Genomic DNA, 13,060 nt, shown 5'->3' on the forward strand with positions numbered 1-13,060 from the left:
GCCATATCTTGTGTTTTACTAGTGCTTATTATAAATCAGTGAGATACTTTATAGGTCAAACCATCATTAAATTAGAAATTTTTTTTAAAAAAATAATAGTAAACCTAATAAGGTTATTATGAAAATCTTTAAATTTTTAATTAACTCTCATGCGTAAATACAATAACAATCACACGAAAACTACAGCATCATCAATCGACTATTCCATTTTATGAGATACACACTAATACACTATGCATTGTAATTTTCTAAGATATAGCATGTCGTCATAAGTGAAATTATCAAGACACTTGATAATTTACCTACTCTCTTTATACAATTCTAATTCTCACAACAAATAAGTATAATACGCATTGAATTTAGCATTATTTAGGTCCTGTTCTTTTGAATTTAATTTCAACTCATTTCAGTTCAGTTTAGTTCTATTCAATTCAGTTTTGTCCAGCTTAATTCAATTCAGTTCAGTTCTATTCAACTCATCTCTTCACAAATTAACTCGATCTTACTTTAGTTCAACTCATCTCCATTAAGTTCAAATCAGCTCATTTTCATTGAGTTCAGTTCAGTTCAACTCTTTTCAACCAAAAAGAATAGAGTCTTATATTTGATCAAATACAAGGTCAAACTTCTTAAATATTCTATTGTTTATTACCCCATATCTTTTATTAGACGAGCGAAATAAAACGAGTTAATTGTTTAACCAAAGAAATCTCAAAGTCAGAGTTCAACAACTCCTTTTCTTGATAAAAAGTAAAATTATAATATATTTTACATGAAACGTGATTTGATTTGGTTAGAAAATATACAAATAAACACACAAACGACTAATCGAACAACAAATCAACTATTTTCCACGTAATATGGAGGTGGATTACCAAAAGTAATAACTTTGTTTCCATTTTAGTCCAACTTAAATGATTACTATTACGAGAGCAATTAATTAGATGGAAAAACTATCTTTGCCTTATTTGTTCTTCAATCGTATTCATGAATCTTGAGTACATTGTTCACCTTTACAGTAGTGGATAAGGTACATATCAATCACTTTATTTCTTCCATTCACATGAATCTTAGAATTGTACTCCTATGGTAGATTGGTAGGTATGTATAGCTGGCATTTGGATCTTCTTTAAACAACCGCTCTTCCTCAAAACGGAGGTATTCGTTTTAATAATAAAATGGGTCAAATATTATTCTATATGGGCATATAAGACAAATCTTTTGTTTTTCCTCATATATTCTGTTTTTGTCTTATTCCTCTCACATGGATATATTCGGCTCATTTTAAGCTTAAGATGGATATACCCATCTACATAGATTCGTTACTTGATTATATACATCACAATTTTCTTCATGATAAAACCAAACTTTCTTTTTTTCTTGCTATTTATGAAAAATCGGACACAATACGAAAAAAACTCGTGTATTTCCTCACGTGAGTGTCCCATGTAGATAGAAGAGAAGAAAGTTTATCACTTTATAATTTAAGGACCCCCTATTGTTAATTGATTTTAGAGTGGACCTCCTTAGGCTTATATGAAGTGCACAATCTCTCTTCATTTGAGCGTGGCTTAGACCCGTTGCATGATTTCACATGACATCAAAGCCCGTGGTTATATCCTAGGTATGATGAATTGAACTGGCTCACCATCTGATTGAACAATGGGCCTCACATGTGAGGAATGTGTGGTTCAAACCCGTTGCATGATTTAACACACAACAGCTTTAGTTTGAAATGAGGCGGATTTCGAAATATAACCGAACAATGCATGTATAATGTATTTATAAAGTTTGGCAAAAAAAAAAACACAAGGAAAAAAAAGTTTTGCAAGTCAATGAAGCGGTCAATGCCAAAAAGATAGATTAGCGAACATTGGAAAAACGAGCAGTGAATCATTAGAGGCTTAGAGCATTTCAGTTGCCTTTCATCTGCAACAGCATGCAGGAAAGCTTCAGATGTTCCTACTGCAAGCGAACATGTGATGATATATATGGGGAGCGCTACATGTTCATGAACATGATGGTGAGGTAATTTGAGTCACAAAAGTTTTGCACATGCAAATTGGGATCCTTCAAAGGACTTCCCCAAATTGCTTCCTCTCCACAAGGCTAATGAAAGCCGGTTTAATCTCGAATTCTGGCGCGGTAATTTGAGTAGTTGTGATACCGGCCGGAAGCATGGCCGCGGTGGGCTTTGAATGATCGGAAAGTTTCACCATCTTTTTTGTAGTAGATGATGGTGGTGGTGGAGATGATGAACTAGAAACCTCCTCCTCTTCAAGAACTTCTAGATCGTCTAAGTAAGACTTTCTAGCATTTTCAATTTGGATGGGAGAAGTGGCTTCTTTCACTTCCTTCCAAAAACGTCGTCTTCTCCTAAAGGTTTTCTCGGGGTCGGAATCCGGTGAAAGCAATTCTCCTCGACGAGAGGACCTGGGCATAAGACAACAATTTCTAGAAAAATGATAAATAACGGTCTCAAGGAACAAGTGTTCCTCAAGACAAAATAAAACAAGATAAAAATCGACAATTCAAAACGTAATAAAATCGTTTCCCCGGCAACGGCGCCAAAATTTGATAGGCTTATCGCGTACCTATGCAAAGATAATTTCCCTAGACAACAAGTTAATGTAGCAATAGGGGTCGAACACAAGGAAACGGGAATTACGTTGTGAAATGCTATGGAAAGATTCTTATCAAGGTCGATTTCGTTTTTGGTTTGGTTTGTTTGTTTGATGACTAATGAAAACTATGGTGTAAATTATATAATTAAAAGAGAGTCTAAGAGGTTCGGGTCACACATGCAAAAGTAAATATATAAATATGATAAACTTGGTACCAATAACATTGTCAATTGCTTAGGCTTAAAGTTACCTACCTTACGGCATTAGTATCAACCATAGACCGGGTCCTAGAGAAACTTTCGTCCATGACTAGGTCGTCCTACTACACATGCTTTGTCTAATTCGATTCCATGCCTCTCGACTTTTAGAATGAATGAACAAACTTAATCTATGAATAAGACCTTAAACAAGGATTAAACATTATGGTGCAAACATGTGATAGAAGCAATATGAACAATATTATTTTTGACCTATTTTATCATGTTACATATTTGATTTATGCATGGCTCCCCTAGCCCTTAGACTAAGAGATTTAGCTACTCATATTAGGGTATAAATTATAAACTATGTAAAGAGAAATGATAAACATGATTGGGTGATTTATATGAACTAAATGATTTAACATGTAAAAGAAATTAAACTAAGTAATCTAAATAAAGTACTTTGATTATAAACTATGTGAAAACTAAAATAGAAATGTAGAATTGCAAACTAGAATTAGAAATACCTTAATAGAAGAGAGCTTATATGGAAGAACAAATAATAGTAACCAAATGCATGAATATCAAATGCTTGAACAATAGTTTGTAGAACAAAATGTTGAAAGATTAAACTAAAGGAATGCTTAACAATTTGTAAACTAAAATGAGAAAACTAATGAGAGAAAATATAATGCTTAAGGCTATTGTAAGTAAATTGAGACGTGAAAATCAGATGCATAAGCCTTGAAATGCCTATCCTATTTATAGGAGAGGGAAAAGAAACGTAAACGAACAAGAAGCAGCCAACCCCGATCGGGGCCGTAGTCCTCTGGGTAATTTCTCTTAATTCCTCACTTAATTGCTTGAGGAATCCAAAGTATATGCTTTAATGCTCCTTAATCACCCGGGTAAATGCTTCATCTATCATCTTTAGAGCCTCCAAAAAGTATCCCATGCATGTTGGAATCCTATGCTTTCCACCTTGACTTGTACTTGATCATTGGGCTTGACTTTGATTGTTGGCATCATTTGCATTACACATATTGATCCATCAATTTCTCCATGCAAAACTCATTCCATTACTCCATGCTTAGTCCAATACTTGGTTTTATTTTAGCTTAGTGAACTTGGTGTATAAAATGATAGGAAAAAGCCTCTAAATGCTTGTAGACACCTCGTTTCTGCACCTCTCGCAAACCACCCGGTGATGATTGGGCCGCATGTTTGATACGCGGAACGATTAGTGACAATTCGTAAGATTATCGTCAAGTGATTGCTCAAATATTAATGTCAACCTCTTAGTTGTCATCTACGTGCCGATACGGTCGTTTTGGCAGTAATTAGAGTACATTCGAGTCGGGTCAAAAACCGTCTCCATTTTTCGATAGTTGTTGAATCCGAGTCGAGAATGTTCTGGAATGTTCCGGATATTTCTATTCCATATTTCTCAAATTTTATCTTTTGGCAAATAATATCCCGTAATATTCAAAAGATAATCGAATTATTTCCGTCCTACCATAACTCAAACGCGGAAATCTTTCTTAAGCAGGAGGAAACCTCCTGGGAATAGACGCAGCAGGTGCTGCGCCTCTTCCAAGAGACGCAGTGGCTGCTGCGCCTCTTCCCAGGCCCTTCTTTGCATGATTTACGTATCTTTTTTATATCTTTCCGAGATTCACTTCCAAAGAGTCTCCGAAACCCTATTCCTTCACGTGATTAGTATAAATAGGAGCTTTCGTTCCTCATATTTCTCACGCGAGTGTCCGCCCTTCTCTTCTCCCTTTGCATTCTAGACTTCGTTCTTACTAATTGGCGCCTACGTGCTTGGACTTCCGACCACGTAAGCTCGGATCTTTCCGGGTACCAGCCTCTCCGTTGCATGACCGACCAATTTGACCAACTACACTCAATCAATCTAATTAATCAACTTGTTAAATCGTTTTCCTCTTACGAGGGCACTCTTTCCTTGCATTCGCGTCGAGCATTCACTAATCGATCTTCTTAGTTCTTCTCGTTCCGTCAACATGTAAGTCTGAGGGTGTATTAATCTCTCTTTTAATTATTGTATAACAATTGTAAGGTTTATGTCGAATACCCCATTAAAATCGATTTCTAAAACCGTCTTTCAAACCTTTTTTGCGGATTTCCAGTAGACAGACGTCGAGAAAAGACGCAGCAACCGCTGCGCCTCTTGAAGGAGCGCAGCACTGCTGCGCCTCTTCGTGAGGGCCGCCATGATTCTCGCTTCTTTTCTTCTTCCTCCGTCTCTCGTAATTCGTTGTTCAAATTTATTTCTTTTGTTTTGTTAGTCATTAATTCGTTCACGTGATAGTTTAATAATTCACATGTATATTAACCATCATCATTAACATGTTTAAATCGTCATAAAACCGACTCAAATCCCTAATAATCAATATTTGCGGGTTTTCGTCATTAAATTCAATTCGAGTTTTAGAGATTCAATTCGTTCATGTTGGGTTTCTGGGATTCATTGTTGATATATTTTCATCTGTTTAGTCATTAATTCATCGTCAATTCATCATGTTTAGTTAATAATTCGTTCGGTTAGTTTAATTAATCATTCATTAACATCGACCCTTCACATAATTAATCCGTCTTATTTCCGTCTCATCCATGTTTTACTGTTTTATGACCTCAATCATATGTAAATAATTCATTAATCACTTTCATCCGAGTCAATAATTCAATCAATCCATTAATTTACCAATTAACATTAACGATTTGCAGTTCCGGCTTCACAGCCAGAACTCACCCTTGGAACAGACGCAGCGTCTGCTGCGCCGCTTCCAAAGGGCGCAGTGCCTGCTGCGCCTGTTCCAGGGTGAATTCTGTCCCTGAACTCCTTTTCTGCCTTGACCTCGTTTAATTAGCTACGTATTAACTAACTAATATTCGTATTATCACCTTCTGACTTGTTCGTATTTCTTTATTTTATTCTTTTATTTCTTTTTCTCAAATTATCCGTTTTGAAGGTATTTTCGACATAAATCGCCTATCCAATGTAATTAATGTAATTTTTATTATTGTAATTTATTATTGTATATCTTTTTATTGTTTGTATGTTTTCACATGTAAATCAACCTTAAATCCTACTTCGACATTAATTGTATGCTAAACTACTTGTTCACCGACTTAGTTAATTCTCACATGCTAGGATTAATCTATGGATGTTGCATTGCATGCATATAGCCGACGGTATATCAAGTACGAATAACTTCCCTAATCATTAGTAGAGGCCGCTATCGAGGCGGGCGGGATTAGGTGTTCGATCAAAAGAGCTTCCTAATACGTACCCTCACCCCTTACTCCAGATCTCCGTAAGCACCCGTGTTCATTGGCATCCACGAGAGTCATTCTAGACATAGAATGCTAAGGGTAACGATTGCTTAGTGTTCATGTCACTACTTTGTGTCTTGACATGACACGAGGTATTCGAACGGTTCCAATTTCCCATAAAAATTGGTGGCGACTCCATACAAAATGCAAACGCTTGTTTTCGAGCCCCTTCACCAAGCGCCCCCGTGGGCGGCCCGCTGTCCACAGTTTGGCGACTCCGCTGGGGAATATACACTTACGTGTAGCTAAGGGTGAAACTTGAACAAGGTTAGGGAATAAGTTTGTACAAGACAATTGTCGGTTTTCATAACTCGGTCTTCCTAGACCGTTTAATTCGGCCTTCCTAGGCCCAACCCAACCCATTCGACCAATCGTCCCGTCTAAACGGTCCTAATTCTTATTTGGGCCTAAGGATGGATAGCGGTTGACGTCATCCATACCATGATGCTTACTCTTGTTTGTATCAAGGGCCTTCACTACTTGAGGAAATGGACTAGGAATCGGCCTTACTCTTGTTTGGCACGAGCCTCTCCACAGACTTCGGGTTTGATGGTTCGGTATGGCAACCCACCCTTTAAACCAAAACCTTCTAAATGCACTCAGCATCCCGTTATAATGCTTGTATAAATGTGTAAACCTTATGTGATCACCATTTCTAAACAAAACCATGACGAATTTTCAAAAAAATCAAAACCCGTTTTCAATCAAGAATTTCGAAATAGGGCCTTTAATTAGCACAAAATCCGGTCAAAACTCTGTCCATTTGTCGTGTCAAAATTCGGGCCACAAGCCCATTTCAAACCTCACCTCGAGTCCACTCCTACAACTACACTACAGTTGGCTAGGACACACATTTCCAAGAGACCTTGTCTTTCTTCAAAACTCACTCAAACACAAGTGGCACACACCCACTTCACGAGTCAAAACTTTTCCTCTTTTAGCAAGTGTGATAGAATGGTCGATCGTGTTTTGATTCGTCGCCGATCTCTTATCCAGTTTCCAAGATGCCTGGGTCAAGTGATGAAACGAACCTCCAGCAAATTCAAGAAAGTAATGATCGAATCCTAGCCGCGATAGCCCAAATGCAAATTACCCAAGAACAAACCTATGACCGCCTTGAGCTTATCGAAGGCCGTATCTTTGATGTAGAGGGAAAGCTACCTCCCCCTAAAGGCGGAGTGCTACAATTCTCCGATGACGAGTCTAAAGATGAGAATCCTGTCCTAGGAACAACGCTTGACTAAGAAAAGGCTCCAATACCTAGAGGAGCAATTGATGTACCTTAAGGGGATGACATTTACAGGGAGAACAATCGTAAGTATGAAGCCGTCAATTCCAAATTGCCCACTAACTTTAGCATGACGGATATCCCTAAGTTTAAAGGGCATGAGAACCCTTTGAACCACATCCGCGCCTTCAAGGACTACATGTCTATCAAAGGCATCAAACCCGAGATGTTCTTAAGGATCTTTCCTTCATCTCTTGACACCATCCCAAAGCAATGGTTCTACACTTTAGATCACAAAAAGGTCGCTACTTGGGAGGACGCCGCCATCGAGTTCTCAAAACAATATGCGGATAATGCTGAGATCCAAGTCAACATGCGCACTCTAGAGGTTCTTACCCAAAATGATAAGGAAGGATTCACCGACTTCCTAAGTAGGTGGAGGAAGACTAGTACTCAACTAGTTGAACGCCCGGATGAGGCCACTCTTGTGGAGAAGTTCGTGGACAATCTCAAGCCCATATATGCCAACCATTTGAGATATCAAAATATCAAGACCTTCAAAGACTTAACCGTGTTGGGGACACGAATTGAAGACGACATCCGTAAAGGACTCTTGTCCAAAACGGTAGGTCGAGGATATCAAGGGTCCACGAGTCGTTCATACGGCTCTACTAGCAAGACCGACGAAGTTAACCTTCTCGAGCCTTCCAAGAAAACTAGCCCACCAAGGAAGTTCACAAACCTTGGAGATACGTACTCCAACGCTCTAAAAAGGCTAATGAAGCAAGGCAAACTCCAACCCATTGGACCTACTCCCGAACCTGAAAGGAAGTCCAAATTCTGGGATGAAAATTCCTACTGTGAATACCATAGGGGCAAGGGGCATGACACAGAAAAATGCTACAAGTTGAAACACGTGCTTCAAGACATGATTGAAGATGGTCGACTTCCAATTCCACCAGGAGGTAAGCCCAACAACACTCAGAATCCTCTTGGAGTTCTAGTGATTACAAGTGACGAATCTACCTTAGATTGCTCACATCTCATTTCTCCCACCGAAAATGAAATTCATGCAATTGAGAAAGAAAGACTCTACTCTACCATCTCCCCTACCATCTCCGACTTCATCGCATGGGCAAGGAGTATAGATAGGCAAGTGTGGGAACTAGAAAACATGGTAACGACCTTACGCGATCCCAAGGCAACGCCTAAAGAGCGCATACCATTGACCTTCTCTCAAAATGCTACTATGCAAGAAGTAGTCGCCGTGGTTGATAAACTAGTTGATCAAATCATACAACTAGAAAGTGACATTATGAGGATGAAGGAACTAGCTGCGATCAATGGAGTTTGGGCCGATGACGATGAAGACGAATATCTCATCGAAAACTCTTTGGTAAAGGAAATAGTCCAAAATGGTGAAGACCAAAATATGGATCACCTAACTCGCTCGGGTCGTCTATACCAAAGCACTACTCAAAACGGTCCAACCAACGTCATCACACCAAATGACAATGAAGATGACCTCACTGATCATTTGCTCAAGCAATTACAAAAAACCAAGGCTGATCTTTCGGTCTGGCAACTAGTGGCAAGCTCATTTCCGCATCGCCAAGCTTTACTGCAAGCTCTGGCCAAATTGAATGTAGCACATAACTCTACTCCTGAAGATGTAGTCAACTTGGTCTTCCAAGAATCACCCAAGCTAAGTAATCCTATTACTTTCTCAGATGAAGACTTGCCACCTTTCGGCGCCAGTCACAACCTTGCTCTATACATCACTGTCATCTGTCTAAAGAAAAATGTGCCAATGACCTTGGTAGATGATGGCTCCGCGGTCAACGTCATACCCCTCAAAACGGCATACAAACTAGGCATGAAAGAGTCGGACTGGACCCCTACAAATCAAGGTGTACGTGCATATGACGGTACACGACGAAAAGTGGTTGGACTTGCTAACCTAACCATAGCAACGGGACCAATCGAACGAAAGGTTAACTTTCAAATAGTGGACATCGAAGCTTCATTCAACATACTTCTGGGAAGGCCTTGGATTCATGCTTCCAAAGCAGTAACATCCACCCTTCATCAAAAGATCAAGATCCCACTAAATGGCAAAGTTGTGACGATCACTTCGTCACCCATCAAGGCCATAATCGAGAAGCGATCAAACAATCAAGTCCTTACGGATCCCGTATACGAACTTGGGGGCTTCCAAAGTGTAAATGTCATAGAAAGTGAGTTGGCACCCTTGTACTATAATCCCCACTCTAACTTGGTGGTCAACCACATACTCAAAAATCAGGGATACTTCCCCGGAATGCCTTTGAACCCGGCTCGGAAGAACACCTTCGCGCCATACAAGAAAGGCAACTCATCGAGAATACCGCTTGGACTAGGGTACAAACCCACAACAGAAGAAGTTCTCGAAATGCTTGCCCAAGTCCAAAATCGCAAGTATGTAGGAGTCCAAATGAGGCCATATCTCCCTACCTTGAATGGATACTTCGTTCAAGAAGGAAGTTCGGAACTCTTTCACGGATTTCCCGAACCTTGGCATTACCTCGAGAGGAAGTTAGCCGGAATCGAGATCTTTCACGATTGCTACTTCATCCCTCCAGAAACGGTTCCTACCGTCAAAACCCGTCAAGCACCTTGCTTAGACGAACAAGCTGTTAGCCTTTTGTTTGGAGAGGACCGATTTGTTAAGGCGCGCGAGATGAGATCATTACTACGATACTTCAAGACGATCGCTTCAACCCCACCGCATTGATCACGGAAATCGACACAAAGCAGCAGAAAGGATGGAGAAAATCAATCAAATGGACCAACAATCAAGGAAGACTCTTCAAGCTCACCACTTGAGAAGGAGAGATGTTCAAAGGAGAACCAGAAGACGATGAGTTCGAGTCGGAATCGAGTCGGAGTCGGAGTCGAGTCAAAGTCTAGAGAAGTCATTAGAGAGTCTACTCTGTCGTCATCCCCACTCCCTTCGTTTCTCCTAGCTTATTTTCAAGTAGCCACAGTAGTTCGGGAAATGCCCCAATTCTTTGTCCCTTTACCGCACATGACCATGGATCGGTTGGCTTCTTTGTTTCAACTTTACTCAAATCTTAATATGAATAAATCGGGTTACGCTTACTCTTTGCGTTATCTTGAGTGCAATTGTTTATGATGATACCGAGGATGACCAAGACCCGGACTTGGCCGAAATACCTCCCTACGTAGCCAAAGAAATACTACAGGAAGGGGAAGGGGGACCCGTGGTGAGGACACCGAACCCATCAATGTAGGAACCGAACTAGAACCCAAAGAACTTAGGATAGGGACTACCTTGGGCTCTACCGAACGGGCCGATTTCATAAACCTCCTAAATGAATTCAAAGACGTTTTCGCTTGGTCCTACAAAGACATGCCAGGGATCGACAGGGATATAGCCGAACATAGGATTCCGATTAAACCAGGTTTCAAACCTGTGAAACAGAAGCTTCGACGAATGAGAACAGAGTGGGTTCTAAAGATTAAGGAAGAAGTTGACAAACAATTCAAAGCCGGGTTCATCAAAGTTTCCGAGTATTCGATTTGGGTAGCTAACATAGTACCCGTACCCAAAAAGGATGGGAGAATCCGAGTTTGTGTTGACTTTAGGGACTTGAACAAAGCAAGCCCAAAAGATGACTTCCCTCTACCTCACATCGACATATTAGTGGACAATACTGCAGACCACGCATTACTATCCTTTATGGATGGATATGCGGGTTATAACCAAATCAAAATGGCCATGGAAGACATGCATAAGACCGCGTTCGTCACCCAATGGGGAACCTATTGCTATACAGTAATGCCGTTCGGATTGATCAACGCCGGAGCTACATACCAACGCACCGCGACTACACTCCTACATGACATGATGCATAAAGAAGTCGAGGTATATGTAGATGACATGATTGTCAAATCCAAGGAAAGAGAGGGACATATTGCGAACCTTCGCAAGTTCTTCGCAAGGCTACGAAAGTACAACATGAGACTCAACCCTCAGAAGTGCACATTTGGGGTGACATCTGGCAAACTCCTAGGATACGTCGTTAGCCAACGAGGCATAGAAATAGATCCTTCCAAAATCAAAGCTCTGATCGAAATGCCACAACCTCAAACGAGAAAAGGAAGTCGGGGATTCTGGGAAAAGTGCAATACATAAGTCGATTCATATCGAAACTTACGATGATTTGCGAGCCTATCTTCAAAAAACTCAAGAAAACAGACCACACCATGTGGGACGATGATTGTCAAAAGGCGTTTCGACGAATCAAGGAGATATTGGCTAAACCACCAGTGCTCATGCCACCACAACAAGATCAACCTCTTGGTTTGTATCTCACGGTAATCGAAACCGCCATGGGCGCCATGTTAGCTCAAACCGTAGGAAGTGAAGAAAGAGCTATTTACTACCTAAGTAAGAAGTTCTTGGAATACGAGTGCAAATACTCACAACTCGAAAAGACATGCCTCGCTCTTGTGTGGGCAACGAAGAAGCTACGTCACTACATGCTTAGCTACTCCGTCAAGATATTCTCCAAAATGGATCCAGTCAAATACCTCTTCGAGAAACCCGTCCTCAACGGACGCCTGGCAAGATGGACCATGATGCTCTCAGAATTTGACCTCAAATATGTGCCACTGAAAGTTATAAAGGGTCGCGCCGTCGCCGAATTCTTCGCAGAAAATCCCATCAACGACGCACAAACCATAGATACTTGGTCATTTCCCGACGAGGATATACTTCAAACAGATGTAGACTCCTGGGACCTATACTTCGATGGAGCATCAAACCTAAGAGGATTTGGGATAGGAGTGTTGCTCATTTCTCCTGAAGGTGAGCATACACCGATTCTTTGTCAAACTCGACTTCGAGGTGACAAACAACGCCCATGAGAATATGAGGCTTGTCTAATTGGACTACAAGCGGCGAGTAAGCTTAGGCATCAAAAACCTCCGAGTGCACGGGGATTCGTCACTAATCATCAACCAAGTTACGGGATCCTGGAAAATCCGAAGTGAAAGCCTAGCACCCTATCAGGCTAGAATAGACCAAGTCGCTCAATTCTTTGATCACGTAACCTACTTACACCTACCTCGAGAAGAAAATCAATTTGCAGACGCTCTTGCGAAACTTGCATCTTTGATAAACATGCCAGATTACATGATGGAAATGCCTTTATGTATCGAACGACGGTCGGAGCCGGCTTATGTCCATCAAATTACCGATGAAGAAGAAATCGCACAGGAGCCCTGGTTCCAAGCAATCCTGGATTTCAAGCTCAATGGTACCTATCCGCCAGATATGGACAAAAGGGGACAACGCGCTATACGCCTACTAGCTTCCCAATACATCCTAATGCAAGGAGAATTGTACAAAAGAACACCTCTTGGTGTAGTCCTACGTTGCCTTGATCATTCGCAGGCACGAAAAGTGATGGAAGAAGTCCACGACGGAGAATGCGGTCCTCACATGAGTGGACCTATGATGGCAAAGAAAATCACACGTCTAGGGTACTATTGGACCACAATGGAATCTGATTGCATCAAATATGTGAGACATTGCCACAACTGTCAAATCTTCGGGAACGTACAACATGTCCCTCCTTCGATGA

This window comes from Silene latifolia, chromosome 1 (assembly GCF_048544455.1).
Source record: "Silene latifolia isolate original U9 population chromosome 1, ASM4854445v1, whole genome shotgun sequence".
Lineage (NCBI taxonomy): Eukaryota > Viridiplantae > Streptophyta > Magnoliopsida > Caryophyllales > Caryophyllaceae > Silene > Silene latifolia.